The 27,186-nt window shown below is 35.4% G+C and overlaps 1 protein-coding gene across 10 annotated transcripts in view; it reads right to left on the bottom strand.

Annotated features, from left to right (window-relative positions):
- LOC307174951 (uncharacterized protein) overlaps positions 1-27,186 on the bottom strand; it is a 592,470-nt gene that overhangs the window by 545,053 nt on the left and 20,231 nt on the right. For 7 of the 10 annotated variants that reach the window (XR_013824214.1, XR_013824215.1, XR_013824216.1 and 4 more), the window contains exon 2: positions 26,569-26,699. The exons of the other annotated variants lie outside the window; for them this stretch is intronic. The gene's annotated coding sequence lies outside the window, so the exon portion shown is untranslated. The remainder of the gene's footprint in view (positions 1-26,568; positions 26,700-27,186) is intronic. 10 annotated transcript variants of the gene reach the window in all.

Here is a 27,186-nt window from a genome sequence, read left to right as displayed (position 1 = left end):
ATAGAAACATATGGCATGAATGTATAAAGTTTGATTATAGCATACAGATTTCCCAAGATTATTTGAGTAGGAGAGCAGTTTTATGAGAAGTAACTTATGATTACTGTAAAACAGTGCTCTAAAGAAAAGAAACTCCACATGGCAGTTCATTATGGTGGTAATTGGACTATTCTTTTTTTCTTTTTTTACTTCTGTATGACCTAATTTCCTCATGCTATAACTGAAATAAGAGTTTCTTAAGTGTGGCCCCAGATTACCTGTATCAGCATCTTATTGCTCTTGGTTAAAATTGCAGAATTTTGCGCCTTAACTCAGATCTAAAGAATCTCTGAGGTAGAGACCAGGAATCTACTTTTAAACAAGTGTCCAATTATCACATGTTAACATTTGAGAACTGACGATTTAAGTCTACTTCCTCTTTCCAGTCGTTATCACCTGTATAATAAACTTTCAAATACATTTGGAGACTGATATGAAGTCTCTTCCTTTTACCAAAACCTGAATTTTACAGGGTACCTGTGACCCTGCACTCTTATATTAGCATCTGGCAAGAGATTCCTTCTTTTTGTTCTCCTTCTCCTGTTTGTTTTTAATTCTTTGCTGGTGATATGAATTTGCTAGTAGAATTTGCTAGAAACTTTTTGTAAAAAAACTTTCCTTCTAATGGTAAACAATACCATCTATGTTCATACCAGTAAAGAAGAGAGATAACAAATTATCTAAAAGATTGTATCTAGTCAAAAATCTAGACTGTCTTATTTGATAATAAACAAACAAATGAACAACTTTTAAAATTCTTCCTCAGATAAGGAATAAAAATTACTAAATTAACCAGTATATGACATAAATTGCTCACTTTGGTTTGCCTGTATAAACAGAGTTATAACGGGATTAACTTTCAGAGTTCTCTACTAACCAAGACATTCAGTGAATGAGATGTTCTAGTTGACCAAAATTCTCACCAATGGAGAGAAATATTTAAAATGTCATAATTTAAAATATCATAAAATACATTTCACATTAATATTGCATTAAAATCCAATGAATCTTAATGGTTCAGGGTATAATTCAAGCTATTTTATGGATACTAGTTAAGTTCTTCCATTATTTTTGCATTTTTAATTTGTTTCATAAATCTTCTGGTAATCTCTGGCAAAAATCTAGACTAAGCAAAATGAAAAATCAACATAATTTGGATTTTTGTTCTTATTTTGCCACTAAAAGACAAATCCTTAATCTTCCCTGTCTCAATTTCTATAACTATAAAATGGAATGGTTGAATTAGGGTAGACTGAAGTCCCCCTCTCATTCTAAAGCTCTAATTTCTCTAGGTTATTGCTTTGCACGTGTGCAAGTGCACACACCACACACAGAATTTAAACGTGCTAGATTGGAAAGCACTGCATATGTATGATGCCGTCCTCCAAAGATATAAAGGATAGTAACCATTAAATTTATCTGTGGATGTTAAAATTCTTGCCTCCCATCAGTAATAAAATAGATGTTGCTTTTCCTTCCATTGACTTTATTCAAGTGTTAAACTAACCTTAAAAAAACACAAACATAATTTATTCCATAGAAAGGATGACAACTTGCTTTCAAATGTGTACTTCCATCACTTTTAAATTTTGTTTAATTAGGGTGAGGGGTGCACATTGGAAACGTTTTAATGGTACTGATTATTACTTGGAATGCAGCATTTTGATAGAAGTCATCATAACTACAAGTCTACACAACTTGTATCAATAGTTGCAGCCATGCAGGAGCCACAGCTCCGATGTTATGTCTCTCGTCACTAGCATGTGCCATTGTGAGCCAGGCCGCGGCACAAGGCCTGTCTGCTTCCTCACAATAGTTCTCGCTCCCTGGGGAAAACAAAGGCAGACAGCAGCTTTCCTCCTCTTTTCAACAGACACTCAGAGGGTCTGTTCCTTATTATCTTTGGAAGAAAGGACACAGGTTTCCACAAGCAACTTGAGCTGGTATCAGTTCTGAGATCAGAGAAGATGAGGTAGGTCCTTGAGACTCTTCTGCAAGACAAACTTTATTGTTGTTGCTGCTGATAAAAGTAAGATTTGCAAACATTCAGCAACTCTGAGGAGATTCATTTTTACTTACTAACATCTTTATGATCATCTCTTTTGTGGAGAAAAAGAGGCTTAAGTGGAGAAGGTAGGAGCCACTAGATAGGAGGAATAGTCATAATAAAAGAGAGAGAGGAAGAAAGATGAGATCAAGAGAGAAAGGAAACTTCCTGGACCCCACAAAGAGTTACAATCTGAAAGACATCCCTTTACCTCCAGCACACAGTGTGGGTCCACATTTACCATAGGAGATTTTCTTAATTGCATCAGTCAATTGACTTCTATGAAGCAATCACAGTCATTTTTTTTTTTTAAAGAAAAGGACAACATGGCATAAAAAAAGGAGTTTTGGACTGGACTCTGGGAGGCGTGGGTTCTAATCCTAGGTCTGATACTACATAGCTGTGTGATGTTAGGAATATTGCTTTAACATCTCTGCCCCTTAGCCTCCTTGTCTTAAGATTAAGACATTCCATTCAGATTATCTCTAAAGTCTCTAAAAGTAAGAAAATTTAGCTCTAAAATCCACTGAGCTTATTTTCTTTCTTTGGTCTAATGGAGTTGTAAATTTTTAACATTTTAAGTTAACACAAATTTATTCATGTAAATTAGAAGCCCCTCAATTTACTTACACTTTCCAACCAAATATTGATGCATTTAAAGAGAAAAACTGTATTTCAGCAAGGCCACCTAGGAGCAAGAATAAAAACCAGCTGTAGCACAATACTCTCAAGGACTGCCCTTGGTAAAAGTTCTGAATGTGTCTGTTCATGATGAAAACCTAAGGGAAAAATGAAATGTTATATTGCCCTTTCATTGGATGGAAACTAATAATACATAGAATAAAATAGGCACCAACCCAGAGGCTTTCTACTTTTTTAACTAGAGCATCTGTGTGGACACTGTGGAGCCATCAAGACTGAATTCCCTAAATCCATTAGGAAAATGCTGATTTTGTCCTGAGTGACAGAGCAGTAAGTAGAAAAGAGTAACTGACACAAAGAGGGTAAATTGTGCTGAGAACAGAAACATGCGATCATTGACAGTCCTTGGACAAAATCCCTTGGCCAATTACACTTCCTAAGTACCAGTCCAGAATCTATCCTAGTTTAAGCCTCTGCCAATGGCATGTTTATTGCATGGAATCAACCCCAGCTTGTATTTATCTCCTAATTTTTTAAAACCAAAATAAAAATTTACCAGCATTATTATAAAACAAGATTCAGGTTTACTGTGGAGCCTAGAGGGCTATAAGTGTGGCTGAAGCTATACCTAGAGATGTAGAGATCCTGGAAATCCTTCTTCTGGTTGAATCGCAGAGCTTCTCCTAAGATAAGAGCCACCAGCCCACCCTCTCCTAAAAGAGTCTCATCAGGACATTGGATTCAGTCCCCTCATATATACTCAAAGCCAAATTCTGTCTCTTTGCTCTCTGGAACAGAAATGACCTTATTTTTCCTATACATAGCTCAAACATTACTTTTTGGAATTTAAAAATCACTCACCACATACCTACAGTTTAACTTCCTTATCATTGGAAAGCCCTCTGGCTCACTTATTCACTCAACCAACCATCCTTCCATTTACCACATAAATGTCCATGTTGTCTTGTTGGGGATTTGGGAGCCTACATCATCGCATTTCTTCTTCAAATTCTACGCTGGTTTGTAAACAGGTACAGCAATCATTGGGGGGTAAAATATGATATTATGTTTGTTGAAGGCAAGATAGAGGTGAAAAATCTGGCTTGAACCCAAGAAAGTTAGATATCTTAATCTTTGCTCCCTAAATTGAACTCACTTAACCAGTTACAGGCAAAGATGCAGAATTCCAGTCTTCTATTGCATGGAGAGGGATGTAAATTGTGCTTAGACTGTTTACCTATTTATCACAATTATACACACCTTGTAGAAACGTACCCCCACCATTACCTAAATAAAACTGAATTTAATTATTCCTCTTTTATTCTTCTCTAGGTTAGATTGCCTTGTGTCTTTTATTGTTTTAAGTCATGATAGCAAGTATTAAAGAGTCATCCTGAAAAAAACAGAAAGGATATTTAGAAAATAATATTAGCACTTGCACAAGCAGGTGAGAATGAGATTTACTAGCCACAGAGCTGTTACCAGGTTCACAGTTCAAGAAAAGACCCAGAAATGTGTGTGTGTGTGTGTGTGTGTGTGTGTGTGTGTGTGTGTGTGTGTGTGTTGGGTGGGGGTGGGGTTGGCTGGGAGTGAACAAAGCTATGTTTGAAGCTAAAGCTGTTTCAACTTTGTGTTATGGCTTTCTGGAAACATGCCAAATGTTCAAGTGTCTTAAAAAAAAAAGAACACTAGATTTCCTGGTAGACCAAAAAATAATTAAGAAAGTCTGAGTAATACTAGAAATTGGGCTTTGCTCACCATTTACAACATAATCCCAATGATATGCTGAGAAAACAATAAAGTGATACATCAAAACCCTGTGAGAATGTTTGTTTAAAAAAATATACTATTTAAGATCCTTTTTGTTATCAAACCTATAGTTATGCAGAGCTTTTAATTCAAGTTGTTTCTATGTCTATTATTTCTCTTTATTACCACAATACCCAATAAGATAGGGGGGCAGTGGGGCAAAACTGTAATTTTTCTCAATTTCTATTTCCTTCCTTTTTAGTAATAGGACCTTCTATTTTTAGTTGGACTTATAGTAGTCTTTAAAAAAAGATCACATATTCTATGTTCCCTTGAGCTAGATATGTCCATGTCACTAATGCCTGACCAATGTATTGTGTACAATTTCTGGCAAGTGTCCTTAAGAGCCATGATCTAGCCCTTATTCTCCCCTTCCTCCTTCTTGCTGGCTGAAATGCAAATGAAATGGCTGGTATTCAAGCAGCCATCTTACCTATGACATGAATTTAGGATCAAAAATTACACAAGACAGAGTCAGGAAATAGAAGACGACTTAGCCCCTGATATGCAGCCATTTTAAAACTTGGAACTGCTTATATCTGGGCTTTTGCATGAGAGGTAAATAAACCTCTTATTTGAGCCATTTGTATGTGTCTGTTTTCTCTCAGTTATAACCACATCTAATTCTAATATAGGCAAGAAGAGAATTCACAGTCCCTACTAAGGGGACAGACATGTTTCAAAAGTAAAATTTAGGGATTTTTAGCAGGATAATACAATGTAAAAAGTGTACATTATGTAACATATCAATGGGATGTGGAGCAGCAACCTATAATCAAATTCACTAACATTTTTTGCAGCAACAAATCAAATACTTACACTAAATGTGATTAAGTAAAGCTCTAAATACCTTCTCATCAGTTTATGCCAATTTTACCAATAAATCAGTACAGGTCTGGTTAACTTTTACCATCAAATTAGCAACAAAATCCTCTTGATTTTTTAGAGACTTGAGACTTCAGTATTGTGGCAAAAAGATCATATACCTATATCACCTCCTTTTTACAGGTAAGGGAGCTACAGTGTAAGAGATTAAATAATTTGCTTAATGCTTCATGGTGAGATAGATGTTAGAGTTGCGATTTCCTGGCTCGACTGAGGGTCCTTTTCATTACATAATAACATTTCCATTTTTTTCCAAAGTCTTCACTGATTTATTCATTCATTCTAAAAAATATTGACTGAACATAAGCCATGTGCAAGGCTTATACTCCAAGAAGTATACTCTGGGACGTATCTTAAGCCATGCTTCGCATCAAAGGTATGTATATTCGGTTGCTACAAAGCCACATTATAAATATGGAACATATGTTCATATAAAGACTTGTACATGAGTGTTCATAGAAGCATTATTTGTAATATCCTCAAACTGCAACCCAAATATCTATCATTAGAATGTCTATCATTCCATTATATGGTATATCCATAAAATGGAATAATACTCAGCAATAAAAAGGAATAAATTATACATGCTATAATATGGATGTATGAACCATTATATAGAGTAAAAAAAAGAGAGAAAAGAGCAAATACTCTTTGATTCTACTTATATAAAATTTTAGAAATACTAACAAATCTATAGAGAAAGAAGATAAGTGGTTGCTTGTGGGGAGAGGTACAGAGAAGGGGAGAAGGGAGGAGTTACAAAGGGCCACAGGAAGCTTTTGAGTGACGAATATATTCATTGTCTTGACTGCGGTGATGGTTTCACTAATATATATGTCAAAACTTATTGAATTGTACACTTTCAATATGTGCAGTTAATTATTTCCCAACTATACATCAATAAATCTGTTTTTAAAATATGGAACATCTTCCTGGACTGTGAGGTTTTTTTTTTACCAGGAGGTTTGAAAGAAAAACTCAAGGACTTAGACTTTCTTTGTATTAAAACAACATAAATACTATAATGTACAAAGTAATATTGAATCACTTCTCAAGGTAAAAACTCTAGATGTCAAAATTTAATGCTTACGGTGGGCTAGGTCGAGCTAACTCTTTAAGATACCCCAGAATCTGGTTATTTTCACTCTTCTCTGAAGTTAGAAGACTTTGGTGGTGAAGTTTGAAGTTCTGCCAAGGGGTTTACAAGGTCATACACCAGATGTAAAAAGTCCCCCAATACCTATAACATACCCCTGGCTCCAAGTTTCCTGTGGTTTTAGTTCCGTCATCGCATCTTCTTAAATCATTGACTCCTTGTCTATTCCTATTTCTAGGAGCACTGCCTATTTATAATCAAAGGAATAAAAATAGAGGAATAGTTCTTGTGCTACCATAATTGTACTATCCTGGGACATGAGGAAAATAAGCCCTGTTATATAAATACCCATATTTTGTTTCTAGCATTTTTTCCCAGAGAATTACAGATTAAATCGGGGGCAAATCTTGAAACACTGTACAATTCTGACACTGTGGAGACCATAATGTCCTATGGACCCACATGAATAATCAGAAACAAGAGTTTATCACAGATATTTCCAATTTTATTCAGATGTTTCACATAAAGAATGTGCAACCTTCTTGATGAAAACAACACCATGATTCTATGAATTTCTAGATTTTATAAAACTAGAATTTTAAAGATTCAGATAAAACATAATTATAAGTGTGAACATCTCTCTAGAAGATGGTGCACATTCATATACAAAAGAGAAAAGAAAACAAAACAAAACAAAGCTTTCTCAACTCCTTGAGAGAAGGATACTCAAATCCTATAGGGCTTAGAAAACATCATTCAGAGGTAATTGAAGGGCAAGTTATAAGACAGTAGGAGGGTGCCTATCCTAAATATTTAGGATCAAGATGCAAATTAGTTTATCTCAGGGTACTAAAAGGATTTGCTTGATATGATCTTAGAGCAACACTTAGTAATCTTGGAGGAATCTTTGAGAAATAGTGGAGAAAACTGGAGGAACAATTTCTAATCTTCTAAATGGGGAAAAGATAAATCATATAAACTATGGAGAAGTAAGAAAAATGTTAATTCCCACAAACGTACTAGAATCATCTGCTAAATGGATTTATTATGCTTTCAGAAAAAAAGAAATGTTACCAGAATGTAGCAAATACTCATTAAAAATTTCTGTCTAAAATAATCTGTTTCATCTCATACTAAGTAGGACAAATATATGTCTAGGCCATGATGGAATGTATCTTCAATTCATTCCAATTCAACAAATAACAATTCAATAAATGAAACAATGTGTTGTTACACACTGATAGATTAGGTGAAGATATAGGAGAGCTGTTCTTTGGACCACATCAGTGCTAAGTGGGATCTCTGGTTGTTTACCACAAGAATGTACTTGGCATTACACATGAAAAAGACACTGATAAACTAAATTGAGTCAGAGGGTTAGAAACAGGAAGGTAAATGTTCTGGAAACTATAGCAAAGATGAATAGATGCAACAGCTGAGGATGTTTAACATGCAGAGGAAAATATTTACATGGAGCTTTTTAAAAATAATTCGAGGGACTCCCTGGTGGTGCAGTGGTTAAGAATCCGCCTGCCAATGCAAGGGACACGGGTTCGAGTCATGGTCTGGGAAGATCCCACATGCCGCAGAGCAACTAAGCCTGTGCGCCACAATTACTGAGCCTGCACTCTAGAGCCCGGGAGCCACAACTGCTGAGCCTGCGTGCCACAACTACTGAAGCCTGCTCACCTAGAGCCTATGCTCCACAACAAGAGAAGCCACCACAATGAGAAGCCCATGCAACGCAACTAGAGAAAGCCCGCGCGCAGCAATGAAAACCCAACGCAGCCAAAAATAAAATTAATTAAAAAAAAATTCGAATGTATGTTACACTGATGAATGAAAATACTTAATTTTTTTTCTTCCAAATTGCATAAACAGGCTAGTTGAAATTTACAATAAGGCTGATTTTGGTTCAATATAAGAATGAATTTATAACAATTATACATGTTCAACAACATATTTTCTGCTTCAAAATGTATCATGCCCTTTGCTCAACAGTAGCTTTCAATATTCAAAATGTGCATGCCTTGTGACAAATAATTTCTATTTCAAGGAATTCATCCTCAAGCTATAACACACATATTTTCAAAGATATCTATACCAATATATTGTTTGAAGCATTATTTATAAAACCATACAAATAAATTATTTTTAAAAATCCATACATGGGGCTTCCCTGGTGGCACAGTGGTTGAGAGTCCTCCTGCCGATACAGGGGACGCAGGTTCGTGCCCCGGTCTGGGAGGATATCACATGCCGCGGAGCGGCTGGGCCCGTGAGCCATGGCCGCTGAGCCTGCGTGTCCGGAGCCTGTACTCCACAACGGGAGAGGCCACAACAGTGAGAGGCCCGTGTACCGCAAAAAAAAAAAGAATACTAATTTAAAAGTCATCGCATTTGTTATTAAAAGTGTTACCCAATTATTAGATATTATTATACTCTATCATCTATATTATTTATATTATATTATACCATACCTGTTATATATAATTATTACATCTAATATAATTATTATACAATCATTAATTCCTATCAAAGACATACTATTTCAGAGAATCTGTTTTGCCATCAGAACTAGAATCTTAGCTCTGCAACCGTCTAGATGTGAACTTAGCCTGGAAACTTAACACCTCTGAGCCAAAAACTTATTTCCTGTGATGTAAGGAGAGCTTATGAATTGGAAACGAGGCTTAAAAGATATACAATTAATAAAGAATTATCTATTTTACTTAATTCTTGTAATATGAATTTATTAATGTCTACTAAGCTTGAGCAGGTTTACTATAACAGAATGGAGTATACCCTGGAGACAAGGAAGAATTATTTTAATTCTCCAAGCTTCCCCCTTCAAGACTTTGAATTTGATCATTACCTTAAAAATATAATAAATTATTTAAATTTCCTTACAAATGAATATAGACTTTCCTTATTATCTTTCTTTTAGTTTGCCAAGCAGTTTCAAACTGTAATGTGAACAAAAATTACTATATAGAGATGTATACTCAATATTATGTATGCTGTACTATATGGGGAATTTTTCATAGGCAATTTTAACAGGACATAATTTTCCTTTATATGCTAATTTTAGATTTTATTACATATATATAAGTTGTGGGTTGAACTGTCATCCCCAAAAGATATGTCTACCCAAAACCTGAGAATGCGACCTAATTCGGAATAAGGGTCTTTGCAGGGTAATTAAGTTTAGGGTCTCAAAATAAGATCATTTTGGATTAGGGTAGGTCCTATATTCAGTAAGTCTCCTTGTAAGAGACAGAAGAGGAAAGACACAGAGGAGAAGGCCACGTGAAGATGGAGGTAAAGACTGGGAATATGACACCACAAATCAAGAATGTCAGGCACCACCAGAACCTGGAAGAAGCAAAAAAGGATTCTTCCCTAAAGTCTTCAGAGGGAGTGTAACCCTGCTGACAACTTGATTTCAGACTTCTGGCTTCCAGAGCTGTGAGAGAATAACCTTCTGTTAAGTCACCAAGTTTGTGTAATTTGTTACAATAGCCCTAAGAAACTCATACAATATACGTATATAACGACCATATCATTTGTTGTCCTAAATGGGTCACTTTGGGGAATTAAAGGGGGCACAAGCATTAATGATACTAAGACAATAGAGATAAATAGCACTGCTTTTGGGGACACACAATCACCTAGCTCATAAAACATGAGGCTGCATTGTAATGTATGTAAAAGGGTTAGCAGAATATACCTCTGATATAATATGTCCTCAATAAGAAATAACTTATTATAATTATCTTATATATAATTACAGAACTGGAGCCCTGGAAGTGTAGACTATCTGACTAGGGTTATAGGATGGAGGCTGGGCAAAGGAGAGACAGAAAATTGGGATGGGGAGGAAGGAAAATTATTGGCCAACAGAAGGTCTCTGTCACACTAGTAGTCAGACAATCGTTAAGAATTCTGATTACCACAGCTGCTCCTGGCTCTCGTGCATCCACTGATACACCTTATACCCCGAGAAAGCTGTTTTACCCCTAAATTATTGCTAAGGTTCAAGTTCTACCACGGCTGAATGACGTAGAAAACCTATCCCAATCCACTACTGAGTTCTAAAATATATTATTGCTATTCATTTTTTAAAAGTAGGTGGGAAAATACTAATAGATGTGAGACTAGATTCCTGGAAGAAATTATTTTTATCTAACCATCTGATATAAAGGTCTTAGTCTGAGAACTAAAAGAGATCTTGTCCTGACCAGTCAAATTCTCTTTTTATAGTTAAAGAAACTGAGACCGAGCAACATTATATCTGCCAGATAAAATGATATCCAGAACAGTAGTCATAATACTTAATTTTGATGTTAAGATATTTGGGCAGATTTTGTCCTTATTTTGGTTTGTCCATATTGTGTGTACCTAGGAAATCATGGAAGTGTATTAAAGTATTTCATCTTTCCTTATTATCAAAATTGTTCATAAATAATATAGAAACACTTATCCCATTGCTTTCAAGATAGCAAGTTACTGATCAGTACAACGAGTCTACACACATATATGAATACAGAGAGTGAACAGCCCTCTAAATTTCTGACTTCAGGACAAGATATTAAAAATGTATTTTTTAAATAATCAGAAATGTATTTAGTGCTTACCGTATGCCAGTTATGTAAAGTACTTTCCATATATCAACTCATTATACAGTCATTATCCGGATATTATGTTCCCATTTTACAGATGAGAAAACTGAAGCTAAAGGATATTACATAATTTGTCCTGGAGCCCACATTCTTAACTAGGCATTGTACTAGAAATTCAAATTCCTACCCTCAAGAATGTCTATTTCATGAACTTGAAGAAGGACTATAGGAAAGTCACCTCATTCTTCTAAGTACCTTCCAGACAAGAATTTTGCTGAAGTATTTTCCATCTGTAAAAATTACAAATCCAAAATTCATGAAAGCCAGGTAGATATATTCAAATACTTCTATAACTAATGAATATTTATTTTCCCCTTTTAGAATTTAATGTAGAAGAGTCAAGAAGGGTGAGAATCTGTTGAGTGTACTAATGATTTAATCCAGTTTTTAGTGTATTTCTTCATAGAAGAACTGATTCTTATGCTCCTTACACATGACTCATTTCAATGGGCAGATAATTAAGGTCTCATGCTACATACCAGTCAGTCTTGAGACCAATGTAAAAATAAGAATTGAGATCTAATATTTATTTCAGCTCTTTTGATTGGTCACAAATTAATTTATTTTCGCAGATGGAGTAGGAAAAGTGGCTGAAACACATGTTTTCTTAATACAGTTCAGTCCTTTGGCAAGAAGTTATTGTATTTGTTAGTCTACATCACATAAACCTTTCCACAATGTTTGCGATCTTATAGAGAACCCAGCTTCAACCACTCTAAGAATTAATTCTCCTATTTTATTATAATGCCTTTGCTTCCAGGAAGAATTAGAGGTTTTTTATAAGACATAGAGTAAGACTGTTAAATATAAATTAAAATTTAGAATGTTCTTAAATAAACCAAAAGAAATTATCTAGGCTAATATAAGTACTGTGAGCATTATATCTAGCTCTGAACATCCAGTCATCACGATGAAATAAGAAGCATAATATCTAAGAAAATACAACAATTAATCAAGTGATTAGAGGTAAGCAACTTATCCCAGGGTCATTTTTCGAGGGACATTTGTACAACGTAACAACCATAAGCTTTACAGTATCTTTAACAATGAATTTATAACTAATGCATACTTTACCATTTCTTACAGTGCAACTATAACTGTCACGTTGTTTTCTGAATACTTTATAGGGAAAAAGCATAGAGTTTGGGTTGAAGCACCTCTTTGCTAACATATATTTGTGAGGATAAAATCACACAGGTATGAAGGCACTTTGAAAATGATAGTAGTTTTTACCATTGGAATACAATCCTGAATTTCCTTCCTTCACATAGTTCAGTTATGTAAAAATATCACTTAGAGGTTTTAGCTCATGATGGGAGTGTATAGTTTTTCACATTTTAATATCTTTCTCCCCAAGGTAAGAAAAGGTTATTTGCTTTATTCGTGAATAGCTATATATTTCTTTCCTTGAATTGTACAAGAGAAGAAAGGAGTAACAATTATCATTTCAGACCAAGAAGAGTTAAAGGAATGAACTCTTTGGAATGGTAACTGAATCCTCGAGGTCCTGAACTTGCCAAACTGCTGGGATGATTCATAAAAATTCTCAGTAGAAAGAATGAGTTGATTTTGGAAACTTTGAGTGATATTTTGATCAAAGGTAATGGAATACATTAAACAAGAGCATTTCCTTTTCACTTACTTGCTCTTTGATATGGTTTTTCACTGTTTTAGAAAATGTGAAGACTATTACAAAATGTTGTACTAACAATCTTACATGAAATTCCTACCTTTATTCACTCAGTCCAGATTTTAAAATTGTAATCTGTAGACATAATTATATGCATGTTTTGCTTTAAATAGGCAAATACACAAATTTAAAGGTCATGGATTTGAAATAGATCCCATTAGGCATAGAAATGTGTCATGAGTATATCAACAATAAACATCAACAATTTGGGTTGGTCTTAATAGAATTTAAATATTAAATTAAATATTACATGGTTTCCTAAATTATTAGCCACAGCAGATTAAATGCCAACCTTGAGAATAAGGAAGAGACTACTGACGCATAATTACGGGTTTCTCATGGTCTAAATATCCCTCTATTTCCTTCAGAATGCTATCAGTCTTATCCGCCCTCCACTATGCTTAAAACCACTTATCAGCAGGTAATACGAGACAGGGAGGTGACAGGAGGAGAGAAAGAAAAGGCGGCAGATACAGACTCCAAAATTCATTCTAATTTAAGACCCATATATTCTATCTAAAAGTACAGGACAGTAAACTACTGAAAGACTGCCTAAACTATTTCATAGAATTAAAATTATACTGGCATGCAGTTAAAGATGTTTGCTTATTTTTGTTGGTACATTTAAGTACAATTTAATATTTTCAGCATGTTCCCTTTTTACTATATTACTAAGTTATTTAACAATTTCAAACAATGTTAGTGTCTTGGAACCTAATACAGTACTTGGTAAATAATACAAACAACAATAGCAAAAGCAACCACAACAACATTTATTGCAATTATTCCCCACAAAACTGAGGTTAAGAGAACTTAAGCTTGAGATCACAAGGTTAATTAGCGGAGTAGCCACGATTTGAACACAGCAGTCTAGCTTCGAAGTCCGTGCTCTTAGGTAATCAACATATAATAAATATAAGCAGAACATAAACTGTTTAGAAGATCATGTTACTTGCCCAATTCACATTCTAAACATGGGCAACTTCCATCACTTGTATTAGTAGTAATTAATTCATTGACCATTTACCATGGGCTAGGCATTAGGCTATGTAATTTATATAAATATTCTCCCTGTTTTATATTCAGAGAAACTGAGATTCAGAAAGTTTAAATTATTTAATATAAGTCACACAGTTGGTGAGTTGAATATTTAAGCATTCAAAGGTGATCATTTCTGCTTTTCCAGTACTGTCTCCCCTGGTGTATAATTATGAAGCAACAATTAGAACTTAAGTTGGTAACTGGTAACAGGTTAGTGATAATTGGAAACAGGTAATTTTGAAGTTAATTGTAGTTAATACATGTTTTATCATATGGTTATTATACTTATTTTTTAATAGCTGAAAAGGGCAGTTACTCTTACCCAGTCTGAATCCCTCCACATCACTGCCAATTAACTTTAGCCAAACTTCAACAATCCTTCATGCAGAAAGGAAGTACAAAGGGGAAGAAGAGACTATTTCCTATTTTACTTAACAGCTTTAAGTTTAAAAGTAAAATAAAAATTAGTCTTGGAATAAGATCAGAAAAGAGAATGATCAATACTCGGCCTGGCTTGTGGATTTTTGTTAACTTCAGCCAGAGAAAACATGTGTAAGCAGTTGTCAGCTCTGTGGCCAACATTGCTACTTTGTTGCGTTTTTGAGATTCAAAATTGTCTCTTCCTATTACTGTGTTTTCTGTAGACTATATATCTCCGCCACCAGGTGGAGATAAAGAGTCACAATTGCTTGTCTGTCCTAAGCAAGTGTTTCAGGATTGTAGCAGAATTAAATATGCCTCAGGTACTGGCATTTAAACACGAGGATTTATGATATGAGTTGAAAAGAAAGGTTAGAAAGAGCAAAGCAAGATTCAAGGGTGGAGCTGCCAGTTGATGCAAGATAGTGCCTCATTCCAGAAGGGTGCTTGGGGCATAAGCAAAGCTACAAGGCAGGCTCAATGCTATGTTAGGACCATTGTTTCTGGAATCAGATCACCTGGGAATTGACTTTAGCTTGCTCCCTCCAACCTGTGTATTTTGAAGCAAATTTCTTCCAACATCTGAGCACCTGTTTTCTCAACTGTAAAATGGAGGAAATAATTACTCCCATCTTACAGGGCTATTGTGAGAATTTAAAAAGATACTCTAGGTAAACTACAGTGGTTTTGAAAGTATAGTTCCCTGGACGGATAGCATCAGCCTCAACTGGGAACTGCAAATTTTGAGCTCTACTCCAGATCCACTGAATCAGAAGCTGTGAAGGTGGAACCCAGTAACCAGTGCTTTAACAAGCCTGCCAGGTTTTTCTGATGGACACCAAGTTTGAAAGCAACTCATTTAGAAGATAATAAACCATGAAAAAATGGAAGTAAACAAAATTCCTATTCTAATAATGGGAAGAAGGTAGGAAATACTAAAACTAAACAGCTATAAGGGGCACAGGAATTGTCCAAGGCATACCGGTTCCCAGATCTGCTTATCAGTGAAGCTGATTCAAGGTAAACGAGAGCAAATTTGATCCTAACAATTGGAAATGAGTTACCAGCATGTAAGCCTGGAGAACACATTTTATTCCTAACCTGGTGGATTTGAAGCTGCTGACCCATTATCCAATCAGCTGTGGTTTGGGGAGTGAGGGTCACATGTTAGAAACATACTCACCTAAGTCTAACTATCCTTCAGGAAAAAATTGGACATAATAATGTCCCAGTTAATGAAGCTCTGGTGGGAAGGCATCCTACATATATTTAGTTTAGTCATTCTGAGGGCTCCTTTTATCTAGGTTAAGTAGAATTAATTTCTTCTCAAAATTTCAATATCATCCTTCCACCTCAAAAACATATTTTTCCTGGTCAATGTCCTCTTAAAATATGACATAGTACTCCAAAATACTAAGCCCTTAGAACACACTGATTATATCCTCATTCTATCACTCTGTATCTGCTAGTTGATGGTGTTAATTACATTTTCTCTGGCTGTCCTGCTTCCCCGATTATAAGGCCCCTAAAGCCCCAGGATCTGTCAGTTTGTCTTGATCCCCCATATTTGTTATAGGACTCTAATCTACATTCGTGTTTTAAAAAAATGTCTGAGAAAGTTATCGTACATGATGATCTATATGTATATTTAAACTTATACAAATAAAAACATACATGTTCAACCCTCAGATCACTATAAGTAGCCCAGATTTCACTGGATCACCTAATGTTTTTGTATTTTTATTTCTGCTTGTTGACTCTAAAATAATATCTAAAAGAAGTAACTAGCGATTTTATCATACATCTAAACAATATCCAAACACATCTTAGGTTTAGGCTTAATGTGTGGATCTGTGCCATCCCGCAAATATTAAAGCAATGCTCTAGCTGATAAAAATGTCGAAAATTAATGTATATTCTGGAATTTAAAGTAATGTGTACAATTCACAAAATTATTCTTGTAGGACAATGAATTAAACATTTTAAAGGGCTACACATCACCTCTTTTGAACTTAGGTATAAAGTATAACATTTGGAAGTAAATATTTTTATAACAGGGCCTTCTAGAAAGTGCACATATTTGCCAGCCTAATTATTAACACATTCCTGCCCTCTTTACTTGGCATCAGAATGATCTGCTGAGGGCCACAATACTGTGTTATATTTATGAGTCACGTGTTAAAGTGAAAACAGTTGCAGAGCATTCAAAGGGAAAACCTCTATTAATTCCCTTGAAACTTTACTAGAACCATTTGAGTCAAGGAACTTTTGTATCTCACCTCAAAAAAATAAAGAATTGTAAGCTTATCAACCCCCACTGCCCCACAATTGGATTGAAATAGCAAGATTGGTGAAAAGAATCCAAGCTAACTCAGGAACATGGTCTTTCTATAGATATACTGGTAATTGAAGTAGACAAGATAACTAATAATAGGGATTCCAAAATGTATAATTTTTTAAATTATTTAGTCTTTCTATAATTTTCAGGCTGGTAAAACTCATCCTACATATCTTCTTTTAAAAATAATTTCATAAATTTTAGCCTTAATGTCAAGAACCAAAGGCAAACAACAAAAAACATTCATTATAAGAGCTTTCTTTTGTAACTAATCTGGATCACCCTTGCTGAACAGTCAACTCATGTCCTTTTGTTCTTTCACAGCATTACACACACACACACACACACACACACACACACACACACACACAGGATCCTTGTTTAAAAACTTCCTTGATTTAGATGGCTTGTGAGTGAATTTTTTTTATGTTACACTTTTCAGGATCTTTCAAATTTTCTAAAATAAACACAGTAGTATTGAAAACATTTTAAATTATTCTCATTCTTTTCTTCCTACAAGCTGATTCTTTCCCAATTATTTCTTTATTTTTCAACATAACTCATCTTCACTACTATTCTTTGAACTCTCTCCAAATTTAACACATACCTGTATATACCACCTGAATATAATTTTGAGATAATATCCAGTATTACAGTATTAGTTGACATCTCTGTAATGATTTCACTGTTTTAAATCAAAGAAGTCAAATAGCCAACGTTGCTGTCTATTTTAATCTAGTCATTAAGAGAAGAATTGCACAAAATATACCAATATGTTGTTTCTCTGAGGAGATGTTGGTTTAAGGAAGCTACACAGTCTTTCTTTACATTTTATTATCACTTTCTTCTAATAAAAAAGCTCATTGATTTTGATTTGAACATTTAAATTTGAAATGCCACTTTAAAAGAAAGTAGGAGGTTTGTGTTAACGCCAAGGGATGGAGGCTCCAATCTGGATACACCAGACAGCCAAGTTCAACCTCAATGAGACACCAGGGATCTGTGAAAACCCCTAACATAATGAGTTACTCAATCATCCTTTTAAAGTAAACACACATTTTTGTGTAAGCCCATATTGAAATGTGAAATTGGAATAATAAATACAGAAGAACATATCCATGAATATAGGTATCCCCAATTCAGATAAAAGCTGTGTTCTGGAAAGAGCATTAGTGTGTGGAAAGAACCTGTTACATTATGACCACATCTAAATGGCCAAATTGGACTTTTGGTAGACTTGATAATTAAGAGCTATGGAAGATTCTTCAGCTAATCAAAGGCATATGTGTTCCTAAGTTTTCAGTTCTATAACACTGCTACAAGGAAAGGAAAAGATTTCATTTCAAGAGGAGAATTGCTTTTTGAGAAAGTTGCTTTTGGCATCTGGATGGGTAATTTGCAGGTAGAATCTTGGCTACTTGCTCCTCTTGGACCATCATGGGTTGCCACCAAGTGGCCAATGATGATGAGAGTCTATCTGGGACCAGGATTTTTGCTGCCTCATGCTGCTATTTTCAGAAGTTTACAATATCTCCATTCATTCTCACTTAAGGACAGAAGGCTGTCTGGAAAAACCCACTGATGAAGCTCACTCCCTTATTTTAGCATCTGCTCAACTGGACCATCTCAGCCGCCTTTATGGCAAATTAGTGAGCTCATGCATTTGGTTGGAAGTTCTTTTTAAATTGTGTGTGGCTTTCACTGCTGTCAGTTTCCCTTACTCTCACCAAATATTTTCCTCTTTGGGACTGTTTCCACCTTGCTTTGGGCCTGTTTTGATCCTAGGAGTATCTCCTTTTGTTGCTGCCCAATTTTTCACTGGAACCCTCAGCAGTAGCAATAAGATGAGTTCTAGATTTTCTTCTAATTTCTGTCCTATTCCTATCAAGTGCATATTACCATTCCACAATGGCATGCTAATAAGCCTTTAGATCCCTGATGTCTTGGGAATCAATTTTTCATTTTTAAAATTTTCTCTAAGACCTTGCTGCTCTTCAGAGAGTGGTCTATGATCCAACAGTATGTGCATCAACTAGGAGCAGAATGCAGACCCCATGTCAGACCTACAAAATCAGAATCTGCATTTTAACAAGACCCCAGGTGATATACATGTATGCATATTACATTATGAGAAACACTGCTCTATGATGTCACTGATATGTGGTAATATCTTAAATGCCTCAGTGATGCAGAATCTCTACTTTATTATTAAGCAGGTCATTTTATCTTTGGGCAGCTTCCATCATAAGAAAGACCCTCCTTACACTGAAATTAAGTTTACGTCTCCATGAATTTTATTTGTAGGTCTAAGTTCTACACACTTGGGCCAGACCAAAATTTAATCTTTGGTTTATAAGACATTCTTTCAAATATGTTAAGATAAATATCATCCCCACTTAATTTTTTTTCTATTTCAGAGTAGGTACATTCACTTATTTGCTTCAATAGTTACTCAGATCATATAATTTCAAGTTTCTTCTCCTCTGAACACATTCCAGTTTGACTCCACCCCCAAAAGGAACCTCCCTAAGTTTTGAGAATTTCGTGGTCTAGCATTCAGGGACTAGATGATTGGTACAATCTCATATTGCTAAGAATGAGGGATAGAATTTCCTTTCCAATATTCTTACTGCCACACCATTTTCATCAAAATCCTGACCACTAGAATTGTCTGGCTTGCCATATGTTGGAAATTTCTTAACTGTCTGATATAAACCTATGGGTTTACTTTTTTGAAGGGCTTTTAAAATACATTCAAACATTGAAATAACCTAATAAATTTACCTAACATTTTTTGTGTTTTAAAAAATATTTGTTAGGCCTACTGCCTTGTATGGAAGTGATGAGATTTTTTTCCTTTCTCTCAATAAAAGTATTTGCTAATGGGAGTATGATTTGAATTCTCTGAAGCTGCATCAAACAAAAGAAAACCATTAAGTGGACTCAAGGAAGAATAAGGGCATAGAATTGGAAGAGGCAAATCTTAAAAATAGAAGGCTATGTTCTCACAGGGGAAAGTGCAATCACAAACTCTATGATGACATTTAGCCCCATGGAAATAAGAGTGTTCTCTAGCGTTCCAGCACTTAGACATCAATTCATGGTGGTCTCAAGCTATGTTTTTGTTCTGGCACATTAAACAGAATGAAGACATATGTCTAAATTTAAGACATCCTTTTAGGGCTCTGTGCACGAGAGCCAGCTGAGAAATTTGAACTATTTCAAAGCACTAGAAAAGGAATTGTAGACACATCCTTTGTTTGGGCATATATTTTTAATTATCCTGCCTTTTAATATTCTTCTCCATTTGAGGATAATCAGACAAAATGGATCCTGCTGGGCATTGTCATGCTTAATAAAAGTAAGACTGAACATCTGCAAATATGGCGACACTGTGGCGCGTACAATGCGCCAGCGACTGAGCTGCATTCTGATGTAATTATAACACCACATGTTGCTGTGATAATGTAATTCCCTGTTTACATTAGTTCTAGCACTCAGAATAAACTCTTCTTGCGTTAGGTGCTAAGCAATTTCAACCAGGGTAGACACATAGAATAATGAAGGAAGAAATGTATTAAATGCAGGATGTAGATAATAGCAAGGGAAGGCAGATAAAAGCCTGCAGACTATCACGTTTGAGTCTGCAGGCCAGGGATCAACTCCCTGGGTTTAATTCCAGCTTCTTCTATTGCTAGCTGTGTGACCTTGAGCAAGTCCTCAGCCCCTGTGAAATGGAGATAATAATCATATTTTTCTTATAAGATTATAGTAAGAATTAAATGTATTAATATATGTAATCATTTATCTTCTTCCTCCTCCTCTTTCTCCCTTCTTATTTTCCTTTCTCTTAACTTTTTTTTTTTTGGCTTTTCTAAAAAAAATTTATTTTATATTGGGGTATAGTTGACTTACAATGTTGTGTTAGTTTCTGGTGTATAGCAAAGTGACTCAGTTATATATATACATATATCCATTCTTTTTCAGGTTCTTTTCCCATATAGGTTTTTACAGAATATTGAGTAGCGTTCCCTGTGCTATACAGTGGGTCCCTGTTGATTATCTATTATACATATAGTAATGTGTATATGTTAATCCCAACCTCCTAATTTATCCCTCCCCACCCCCGTTCCCCTTTGGTAATCATAAGTCTGTTTTCGAAGTCTGTGAATGTCTTTCTGTTTGGTAAATAAGTTCATTTTGTATCATTTTTTAGATTCCACATATAAGTGATACCATATGATATTTGTCTTTCTCTGTCATACTTAGTATGATAATCTCTAAGTCCATCCATGTTGCTGCAAATGGCATTATTTCATTCATTTTTATGGCTGAGTATATATGTACCACATCTTCTTAATGGACTTTTAGGTTGCTTTCACGTCTTGGCTATTGTAAATAGTGCCGCAATGAACATTGGGGTGCACGTATCTTTTCGAAGTAGGGCTTTCTCCAGATATATGCCCTGGTGTGGGATTAACTGACCATAGGTGCATGGGTTTATTTCTGGGCTTTCTATCCTGTTCTATTGATCTATATTTCTGTTTTTGTGCCAGTACCATATGTTTTGATGACTGTAGCTTTGTAGTACAGTCTGAAGTCAGGGAGCCTGATTCCTCCAGCTTCATTTTTCTTTCTCAGGATTACTTTGATTCTTTGGGGTCTTTTATGTTTCCATCCAAATTTTAAGAGCTTTTGTTCTAGTTCTGTGAAAAATGCCATTGGTAATTTGATAGGGATCGCACTGAATCTGTAGATTGCCTTGGGTAGTACAGTCATTTTGAAGATATTGATCCTTCCAATCCAAGAGCATGGTATACATATTGCCTTTCTTCTTTCCTTCATCAAAAAGCCACTAGCAAAGCCCAAATGAAGTAGGTAGTCCAGAGTTGTCAGGCCTCATTGACAGTTGGAGCCAGTGTGCAAAGAGGGTGGCAGCCAGGTGGTGTCATAAAACTGGCTACATTTAGGCGCTTGAGGTTATGAGAGCTGGACTCTTCACTATCAAAGAAGGGAGGTACAAGTGTGGAGGGGGAAGCTAGAATGAACTCTGTGACGTTGCATTGGAGTTGAGGTATCAACAGAAACTCATCATTTTATAGATAATATATAGAAATAAATATAGACATAAATTCGTGTGCTATGGTCTGAATGTTTGTGTCCCCCAAAATCAATATGTTGAAACCTAACCCACAATGTGATGGTCCTAGGAAGTGTGGCCTTCGGGAGGTGCTTTGGTCATAAGAGTGGAGTCCCCATACAATGAGAAGTCTGGGACCAGGAAGATGGCTCTCACCTGACCATGATGGCACTCTGATCTCAGACTTCCAGCCTCCAGCACTATGAGAAATAATTTCTGTTGTTTATAAGCCATCCAGTCTCTGGTATTTTGTTAGGAATAAGTCTGTGTGTGTGTGTGTGTGTGTGTGTGTGTCTGTGTGTGTGTGTGTATGTATGTATACATACACACACACACACAGACACACATACACACACACACACACACACACACACACACACACCCATATATTTCCTAGTTCAGTACCCTAAAAGAGCCTGGGGAAGGAAATATTACAATAGCAATGAGCATACCTAGTGCTCAGATCTTGGTTTCCAAACACCATTCTCCATTGAAAGGAACGAGGGCTCCTTACAGAAATGGCTGATTCTAGGTCTGGGTTAGGAAATGAACAGAATGAGCCTAGAACTTCTTGTTATGCTAGATAGTAAGGAAATAAAGAATGATGAGGACTTGTCAAAAGAATAGAGAAACTAGCTTAAAGGGGATCAACTAGTCAAATCTAGGACAATTTTTGATCACCAAAATGAATCATAATAGTAGTAAATTATAAACATTGAATAAAATAGGAACCCATGGGTCTACAGGGATATAAACAAATAAACAAACGAATGAATAAATGAATGAATGAGAAAGTTCTTCCTTATAGAAAGCCAACTAATAATAAATATAGAAGAAATTATGCATGGAAAACTACCATTTGGCAACCATCAGAATAACAATTCAGAAAAGAAATATTAATGATGTTATAACTAATGGGTGAACATGAGTTGAGGAATGGGATTATTATATGGCCTCTAAGTATCCTCCCACAAGATTTATTAATTAAAAAGGAAGGAAAATGACTTTACAGTGGAGAAACCTGGCATCATTTTAATCAAGTGATCAAAGTTAACACCACTAGTAACATTATGTGCGACTCAAAAGGATGCAGGCAGAACGCAACCCTAACTTGAGGGATGTTCTGCAAAATGAAGGGTCCATAATCTTTAAGAACTTCAAGGTCATGAAAGTGAAGGAAAGACTGAGGAACTGTTCAGGTTGAAAGAAACTGGAGAGACAAGACTAGTGGGTACAAAGTGTAATTCCTGGATTGAATTATTTGCTCGGATATTAGTAGGATAACTGGTGAAATGTGAATGAGGTCTCTGAGCAAAGGGTATGTGAGAGTTCTTTGTTCTCTTTTGCAACTTTTCTGCAGGTTTGAAACTGATTCAAAACAAAATATTTAATTTTAAAAATGTAGGAAAAACAAGCTGTGTCAAGTACCTGGCACATAGTAAGGGCCCAATAAAACTTAGTTATTGTTTTTGTAATGGCTGTACTATGAAATTTTTTTTGTTATAGTTGTTTTCATTTTCATTCTTCCTAGCTAAGAATTCCCCCAAATAACAGCAAGACTAGAATTTTAAACCTGCAAAAATTTTAACATCCACACCAAGATTTACCAATGCCATTCAGATTTCTTAGGTATGGCCTCATGGATTCAAGGAACTCAAGCATCTACTTCACCAGATACTCTAAAAATTCTCCATATAGCCAGATTCATGTGTGTGTGTGTGTGTATATATACATATAGATAGATATCTATATATAGAGAGAACAAAAAAGGAAGTGAAAAAGAAAAGATATGAGAATAAATGCAAAGGATTATACTGGTTTCTCCCAAATGAAAACCAGCCTCAGAATTATAAAGTCACATTTCATACAGTTCCTTTTTGGAACAAATGACTAGTCCTTCTTTTTCAAGTTGGAGGCTTTCACCTATAAATCTCATCTTTTTTCTCTGCTTTGTTTCAACACAACTGCAATGGTTCCAGGCACCACAAATGCATATATCACTACCAGCAAAGAAGGGAGCTATTTCCTCATATGAGGGTCTTTTAATTAAGAAAAAAACTTTCCCAGAAGGTAGAAGGGAGACTTTCTCTCAGATCCAATTAGTTAGTATTAGGTCAAGAAGGTTTTTAAACCAATCACTAGTAAAGGGAATAAGGCCATGATTGAATTAAATTTATGATCAATTCCTTGAGGCCAGGAAGTAGAGTTTATCTCTTTCCTTGGGTACAGTGTAAACACCAAAACATAATCAGGATTTTTCCAGAAAGGGGGAGTAGATGGTGGCAACATGGCTACTGAATAAGCAACTTGCAGGATCTGACATACTAGAGATAGGAAAAAATATAAGAAGAAGGGAAGAAAAAAGACCTACAAAAACAAACCCAAAACAATTAAGAAAGTGGCAACAGGAACATATATATTGATAATTATCTTAATGTAAGTGGAATAAATGCTCCAACCAAAAGACACAGACTGGCTGAAATGATACAAAAACAAGACCTGTATATACACTGTCTGCAAGAGACCCACTTCAGACCTGGGGACACATACAGACTGAAAGTGAGGGGATGGAAAAAGATATTCCATACAAATGGAAATCAAAAGAAAGCTGGAGTAGCAATACTCGTATCAGACAAAATAGACTTTAAAATAAAACTGCTATAAGAGACAAGGAAGGACACTACATAATGATCAAGGGATCAATCTAAGAAGAAAATATAACAATTGTAAATATATATGCACCCAACATAGGAACACCTCAATATATAAGGCAAATGCTAACAGCCATAAAAGGGGAAACCAACAGTATCACAATAAGAGTGGGGGACTCTAATACCCCACTTATGCCAAGGGACAGATCATCCAGACAGAAAATTAATAAGGAAACACAAACCTTAAATGACACATTAGACCAGCTAAACTTAATTGATATTTATAGGACATTCCATCTGAAAGCAGCAGAATACACTTTCTTCTCAAGTGCACAGGGAACATTCTCCAGCATAGATCACATCTTGGGTCACAAATCAAGCCTTGCTAAATTTAAGAAAATTGAAGTCATATCAAGATCCTTTCTGACCACAATGCTATGAGATTAGAAATCAATTATAGGAAAAAAAACTGTAAAAAACATAAACACATGGAGGCTAAACAATATGTTACTAAATAACCAATGGATCACTGAAGAAATCAAAGAAGAAATAAAAAATAATATAATCTGGCCATTCATGAATCACGAACTTCATTAAAACAAAAGTATTTATATAAGCTTCTTGATTTCTAATACATAAATGTCATTAATTCTAAAAATGCACATTTTTTTGACATTTAAACATCTCTGAAATTGAGTCTACCTTTAAGGTATTTTATAGTTTAATTGGCAACTCTCTTCTTTCTTTGTGGTCCATAAACTAATGGTGCATCTTATATTTGATGGAGTGTTAGATTAGGTAATACGTAGTAAGCCAGTAATAGTTACCTTATCCACTGTTGGCAAACATTACCTCACTTAATCATTGTAATAGCCCTATGAGGTAAGCACTATTATTATCCCTATTTGCCAAGAAGGATTCACTGGAAGAAGGCACAAGCCATAGAAAGGAAAGGAGGGCAAATGATGGAGCCTCAGTTGTGCTTAGGGTGGGGCCTTAATTCTTAGTAGCTCCATTTTTTCAGATCACTCATAATTTACTTCACATAGGACTTTCCTCAATACAGCAATTCTAGTTTCATTGGATCTGTGTTTGTATTGCATAAAGTCTTTCCCTAAGCTGATTCTCTTGGTTGCCTAATGCTATCTGTGGACCAGACCCTACCTCCAGAGGTTCTGACTCAGCAGAGCTGGGAATTTGTATTTTATCACTGTGGGATTTACTAGCATAACTTGATACATGCAGAGAAGAGTAAGCCATGTTAAAGAAACATTCTACAACAGTCCCACTGGTCTGCACATTCTGGAAAACTAGAATTTTTGTTAATATCTTTTATCTTTTAACTACACAGTAATATATGCTTATCATAGATAGTGTGGAAAATCACACAGGCAATAAAAAATTATTTCTAATAAGCCCAACGCTCAATGATATCCATATCATTCATGAACATTTTCCAGGCTGTAAGTAAGTTTTATTAAAAATATATTCCACTAAGCAAATGTAGCATGATTTACTTGATCACGGGAGATATTTAGAGGTTTTTTTTCCCTCCAATGTTTTATATTAATTTCAACAATATCACAAGCATACTTATAGTTAAATATTGAGCATATCCATGAGGATAAATTCTCAGGTTCAATTATATGAAATTTTTTAAAGTTAGGAGACTATTGCCAAATTACCATTTAGAGGCAATTTAAAATCTGAGTTCTTTATTTTATTTTTTTTTTTTACATCTTTATTGGAGTATAATTGCTTTACAATGGTGTGTTAGTTTCTGCTTTATAACTAAGTGAATCAGTTATACATATACATATATCCCCATGTTCCCCTCCCCCTTGCGTCTCCCTCCCACCCTGCCTATCCCCCGCCTCCAGGAGGTCACAAAGCTCTGAGCTGATCTCCCTGTGCTATGCGGCTGCTTCCCACTAGCTATTTTACGTTTGGTAGTATATAGAAGTCCATGCCTCTCTCTCGCTTTGTCACAGCTTACCCTTCCCCCTCCCCATATCCTCAAGAGATAAAATCTGAGTTCTTTAAATCAAAACTTTATGAAAACAACACAATGATTTTTTGAGAACTGACCTCATACTGTCACATGAAAACCACGCGGGATATTTGGCATGAAGATCGAGATGCTTTGCTACTGAGGAGCAGCATGATAGTCCATGACATGGTCATTTGATTTTGCTGGGTGATAGTTTGAAAAGCACACCCTACAAAGCAAGTAGGCAAGACTTAGTCAGTGCCCAGCACCTGGCCCTCAAAAAAATTTTTTTATCACCCATTCTTCCATTTATAAAAATTCCATGGCTTAACAAATGAATGACAGAACTATGATGAAAACGGAAAATGTAATTTGTGTATGGTAAAATGGTATGTGATTCTTTAATGCGATTCAGGGAAAAGCCAAGAGCTTGTACAGATATTTTTCTACTTGAAAATGTGGGTATTCTTGAAGGTTTTGGCACAAATTCCACATAAGCATCAATGATGTGCTGCTCATCTAACTTACTGTATAATTACCTAACATTTATATTTAGCAAAATATAATATGTAGTGGGTGCTGATAAGAATATCTAATTTTATCCTTCTAAGAAAGCATAAAGACTACCCACATGTGACTAAAAGAAGGAGTCTATTTGGATCTAATCTTCTCTCATTCTTTCATTGTCCCTTTCCTGTAGTTCCCTTCTTGCCTTT

Source organism: Stenella coeruleoalba (assembly GCF_951394435.1).
Source record: "Stenella coeruleoalba genome assembly, chromosome: 16".
Classification (NCBI taxonomy): domain Eukaryota; kingdom Metazoa; phylum Chordata; class Mammalia; order Artiodactyla; family Delphinidae; genus Stenella; species Stenella coeruleoalba.
This window is presented reverse-complemented; position numbering and strand designations above follow the sequence as displayed.